This window comes from Paramisgurnus dabryanus, chromosome 19 (genome assembly GCF_030506205.2).
Source record: "Paramisgurnus dabryanus chromosome 19, PD_genome_1.1, whole genome shotgun sequence".
Classification (NCBI taxonomy): Eukaryota; Metazoa; Chordata; class Actinopteri; order Cypriniformes; family Cobitidae; genus Paramisgurnus; species Paramisgurnus dabryanus.
The window spans coordinates 25,994,730-26,000,718 of NC_133355.1; the positions used below are offsets into that span (position 1 = coordinate 25,994,730).

Here is a 5,989-nt window from a genome sequence, read left to right on the forward strand (position 1 = left end):
GCCTGGTCATCTGCATTTTCTGGATCAGATTTGGGTTCGTATTGATAAGATAGTTAAGACGATATTAACTCCTGTCAGTATTGCATTGGGAGCTGATCTTCCAAATATGGTAAGGAGCATCACATTTCCATTTACACGCTTAAGGTATTTGGCCAAACACAACGCACTGGATAGTTGGCCAATCGGAACACACCGCGCTTTTTAAGAACAATGAGCTTTCTAGTTAAATCAACGCTATTTAGAAAGGCAAGGCATAGGGAAGCAACAATAATGTTAGTTCTACCAGAAAGACTCGAAGATAGGTTAAGACTTGACATATGAGTTTATTTAACAGTAGTTATCAACCAAGGTTAGAATGTAACACAGTATAGTTCTTTGGCGTAGGCCCCGACCATAGTTCAAATCCGGGGGTCACGGATTCTTGCAGTTCCTGTCTGAAGATGAAGACAGGCCAGAATCTAATCCCCCTTGAGTATGGACGGAACCGACCTGGTGATGGTGGTAGGGAGGGTGGGTTGTAAATGCTGGCATCAGTATCTGCGAACGCAAAGACAGGTGAGTGCAAGGTTTATATACTCTCAGTATCAGGGGTGATTGATTGCGCCTTGTGACATGAATGACGTAACATTCGAGTTTCCTGGTAGAACTTACGCTACACTACGCTAAAGCTACCATTTCTACCAGAAAGACTCGAAGATAGGTTAAGACTTGACATATGAGTTTATTTAACAGTAGTTATCAACCAAGGTTAGAATGTAACACAGTATAGTTCTTTGGCGTAGGCCCCGACCATAGTTCAAATCCGGGGGTCACGGATTCTTGCGGTTCCTGTCTGAAGATGAAGACAGGCCAGAATCTAATCCCCAAAAATTGATCACAATGATCGGTACCCACCAGTGTTTCTTTGAGGTTCCTGAAACAGATAAGAGAAATTGTTATCTACTGACATTGAAGGATGCCATAAGAGGCCATGGGATTACCGCTTAGGCCATAGAAGGCAGCGATATGCCCCAGAGAGATAGGCTGGAGAGATAGGCCGCATGGGCCGTAGAAGGCAACGATATGCCTAGTGGGAAAAAGCCACATAGGCTTTAGAAGGCAACGATATGCCAGACAGAGATAGGCCGCACAGGCCACAGAAGGCAACGATATGCCTAATGGGAAAATGCCGCGTAGGCTTTAGAAGGCAACGATATGCCAGACAGAGATAGGCCGCGTAGGCCATAGAAAGCAACAATATGCCTAGTGAGAAAAGGCCGCGTAGGCCTTTGGAAGGCAACGATATGCCAGAGAAATAGGCCGCGTAGGCCATAGAAGGCAACGATATGCCATATAGAGATATATGCCAGATAGAGATAGGCCGCGTAGGCCATGAAAGCAACGATATGCCAGATAGAGATAGGCCGCGTAGGCCATAGAAGGCAACGATATGCCGAGTGAGAAAGGCCGCATGGCCATAGAAGGCAAAGATATGCCGTGTTGAGAGAGGCTGTGTAGGCTATGAAGGGCAAAGATATGCCAGGGTTAGATAGGCCGCATAGGCCGTGGAAGGCAACGATATGCCCAGTAGGAAAAGCCAACAGGTTAGCTTGCAATAAGATTCACCACCACCAGTACATACCATTAACATGTCCGTAAATCTCGATCATAATATCAGCAGTAGAGAATATCCATAGAAGGCTGCCACGTTAGGCTTGATAGCAGAGAGGCCGCGAAGGCCACAGAAAGCAACGTTATGCCAGAGTGAGGAATGATATAAATGGCAAAGGCCATGATTTAGCATGGTTAAATACACCACCACCACCAGTAGTTTGCTTAAACATACCTTGATTATTGCTTGCCATTATTGAATTGAATGTCATAGTGTTTTCCTGCATACGGGAAATTAGGAGCGCGGCTCCTGATGAAGAGAGACAATTTATGTATACATGCTTTTATATTGTCATTATTAAAGTAGGGAGAAGATTAGATGGTTACAAACAAATCTGACTGATGCTAAAGATTGCACGGTGTCTGTCGTGTCTTGGTTTCCCCAGTCTTGTACTCTTTATTTGAAGTTCTGTAATGTCATCCATGTCTGTAGTTCTTCTAGTTCGTTGGTCCTTGTTCTAGATTTTTTCCCAGGTGTGTCTTGATATCTTGTTTACCCACATGAATATATACAGTCCTTGTGTTTCAGTTGTCCTTTGTCGATTATAGTTAGCCGTCATCACTTTTTAGTCCTGTATTCTGGTTTTCATTCTGGTTCTGCTTTGTGCACTTTTGGGTTTGAGAAATAAACCATTGCATTTGGATCTGTTGCCTTGTGTTGCCTGCCATGACACACAGATGATTATATAAAATTCTCCATTAACGATGTAAATTAAGAACCCCCAAAAACTGAGGAGCGGTATCAGTAGGGTTGTGCAGTTGATAGATGGACGTACTCCGAAAGTAATAGCCTTCTAGATGAAAGTTTACAGCTTAAATTTTGACTAACCATAATAGCATGATTAAACGTAACAGTTTTGTGCAAATAGTCTTTAATGATATGCACTTAAGAAGTTCTGAATTATTTGTTGAAAGAAGATCCTACGCCACACTGGCAATCCAGAAACGATCGAAGACCGCACCATACACGACCGCGGACGTGAAACGTGACAACCTGCGTGCACGCGGCAAGTGTGCATGGCCCAGTGCTAACGAAAAACCAATTCTTGTACATGTAGCAATTATGCATGTTCAAATCCTTGCAGCCGTATGCGATTAGAGTTCCTGGAAGTCGATAAAGAGCCCTGATGGTAATGCAGGCACTGAAATAAAGCACTTATAGAACTGCATATCCGTAGTCTGTGTAAAAACATGTATATAGTTTAAAAATAGCTTGCCTCATGTAAGCAGCCGCGCTGTTCTGATGTTCTAAATCCTAGCAGCCGCCAGCCGGTGTAATGTGGTTGTATGTAAAGTTGATGCAGGTTTCGCTATTTTCTTGAGGATGCAGAGTAAGAAGATTGTACGCTTCTAATTCCAGACAAAGTTCCTTGTAAAGTTATCATTTAGAATTATAACTGCATAATTTTTGGCTTTCCCAGACGAAAGATTTCCATCGTAAAACAATCATCATGATTTCTATGATCGTGGCTCTTCGTCGGTGGTACAGTGTCGTACGGTGGGAGAAGTTCAAAGACGGGCGTTTTCCTGGTCTTGCGTCCAAGATAGCCTACAATAGTTTTCTGACAGTGTCAGAAATTCAGCATGATCACCGCACAATGCGTTTGCTGCTACAATCTTGTCAGGGTGCAAAAATCCTGTGGTATATTTCAGATTTTAAAAGAAACATTGAATTAAATTAGAAACAAGTTATTTCAAATGCATTCCGATTCTCCAGTCATGTTGGAATTCATTAAAACAGCATATGACGATTAGAATTAAATAGTTGAAACACATAAGATAATCGAACACCACATATTTGAACATAACACCACTCAAATAAATATTTAGACATCATGTCCATCGGGATCCATGTTAAAACGAGAAGGAATTGTGTTTGTATTCCGAATAGCTGGTGGCACCACCATTTCGGGAGAAACATACGTTGCCTACGTTCAACAGCACTTTAAATAGGAATTACGTGCTGTGATTTAAAGCTAGCAGTCACATTACATCTTCAAACCAGTATCCAGACATCCGCTGTAGCCTACACATGCGCATATTCTGTGTGCCTGCGTCGCAAACAAAGCACGATGCGCTTAATGGCTTAAACTGATGCAACCTGTTGTATTCTTGAAGAGGCAAGGTGCACGTTTTTCAACTTTAAGTGAGGTCTACTGCTTAACAAACAAACTCAACATGAGGGTTAACAGGCTCAACTTTTGTTGAGACATCCGCAGAATGCACACCGACCAAAACAACGGCAAGCCCTCAGGAATAACACGTTTTAATTGTATTAAATACACCACACAACCTCAGCTCCGTCTCCATATTGCGCTGTAAGACGTGGTCATTGCCATCTTTCGGTTGTAAAAGCATGTAATATGCACTATCAGCCAATCCAGTATAATGAATAAGAGAGCTTACCGTAGGAGAAAATAATCCAGATAAATAGATGAGATGTTCAATGCGACAGAGCTCGGATAAGAAGTTGACTGAGATCTGGAATAAAGTCTCATTTGAAAAGTACAATTAAAAGTTGATGCATTCGTACTTTATACATGTGCATAAATAACTGAAGATCTTAAAGCACAAAGCTTTAGATGGAAACATTTATGCTGAACCCCGTGCTCAATAAAATTGACACTATGCATTACTGTTGCCATTCGACCACACACACACTTACGATTTGCTCAGCAATAAAATGTGTGCTTGAAAACTTTACGCTGTATGACCAGGATTTATTCTCCAATGATATATTAATGGTGTGTCCTACCATGAGATTTAAAGTTCGTAAAATAGCGTATCCCCGTATCCTTAAAGTCTGTAATTAGGGTCAGGTGAGTGAAGATCTAACGTAAATATTTGCATTTGATATGAACAGTTTGCATGAATAACTGTCAGGCATTAAGCAACTTGCGTTGTAGTACCGTAGCAGGTATAGGACGTTGCAAGAACCTGTTACATGAATAAATGGTACCTTATATTATTGATGTTTAAGGGAAACACTGAAAGGGACAGTTCAGATGAAGCTCGTATACTTTGCGCACTCCTTATGAAACACGCGAACATTAGACCGCGTCATTCGTCTGTTTGCAGCATGTCATGCATTGCATACACGCCGTATTTAATGTGCGAAATTTTCGCGAGCAATAGCCGTTCATCCAAGTAAGTGATGGGCAGTCCGGCTCTTTCCATTGATTCGGCTCTTTCGGCTCAAGCTCCGGCTCTACATTTTAGTGATGGCAGTCCGGCTCTTTTCGTAGATTCGGCTCTTCTGGCTGGGAGCCGGCTCCCTCCCCGGCATGTGTCTGAAGATTCGGCTCTGCTCGTTCGCTACAAAGAATCGGCTCTTAGAGACCCATCACTAATCCAAGTCGATTTCATGTCTTTGCTTCACAAAACATTCGCGTACGGTTTAAAACCAATAATAAGCATTTGGTATTGTGTATGAGAGACAAAGATCCTGTGATGAGGAAGATATCAATCTTCGGCATTCTTCCAAACCCGTGCGGGTGCAGCGCTTCGCCAATCAATGATGATTAGTGACATCTGCTGCGGGCGTTCAGAGTGTGCGGCAGTCAATATTATGGATACACTTTACAGATCATCCAAATGTTCTTGCACTGTTCATAAAAAGGAAACGGCCTGTGGTATCCTTTCCTGTGTACTGCAGGGTTACACGCTTTTAAAGAAGCTTGCAGACTTCCTTTTTAAGTCTTTAACCTTCTGTGAGAGCTCCTCGCGATGGTGCATGTGAAACGAAACGAGATGAGAAAATCCCAGGAAAACAGTACGAATGCCCGATAAAATCACTCAACATTTGAATCGGCGTGTTACAACAGGTAACTAACACTTTAGTGTACATATGCACTGAACATCGAGCTTGTAAATGCTGGCATCAGTATCTGCGAACGCAAAGACAGGTGAGTGCAAGGTTTATATACTCTCAGTATCAGGGGTGATTGATTGCGCCTTGTGACATGAATGACGTAACATTCGAGTTTCCTGGTAGAACTTACGCTACGCTACGCTAAAGCTACCATTTATGTGTAAAATAATGTTTTTAACTATAAACCACACAAACACATTGTATTACACCAAATACACAAAATAATGTTTTTTTTAGCAACACCATAGTGGCTCTTTAAGTGGCTTAATTTTTTTGGTGTTACCAATTTACCAAATGTTTTTCACCTTATATTTTTTTACTTAAAGTGAGAAAATGTAAGTTTATAAAACTTATTTTTTATGTGTTATTAATTGAAGACCAGCTTTCACTTTTTACAGTGATACAACAAATCATGCAAGAGTGTTTTTCTGTTTATGACTGCCAGTTACATACTGTCAACACTGTTAC

The 5,989-nt window shown here is 41.6% G+C and overlaps 1 long non-coding RNA gene across 1 annotated transcript; it reads right to left on the reverse strand.

Annotated features, from left to right (window-relative positions):
* Positions 1-303: 303 nt before the first annotated feature.
* On the reverse strand, positions 304-5,675 carry LOC141281078 (uncharacterized). Its single transcript, XR_012335506.1, has 2 exons — positions 791-5,675; positions 304-537 (listed from the first exon to the last, which is right to left on the reverse strand). It is a non-coding gene; the product is annotated as an uncharacterized lncRNA (long non-coding RNA).
* Positions 5,676-5,989: the final 314 nt, after the last annotated feature.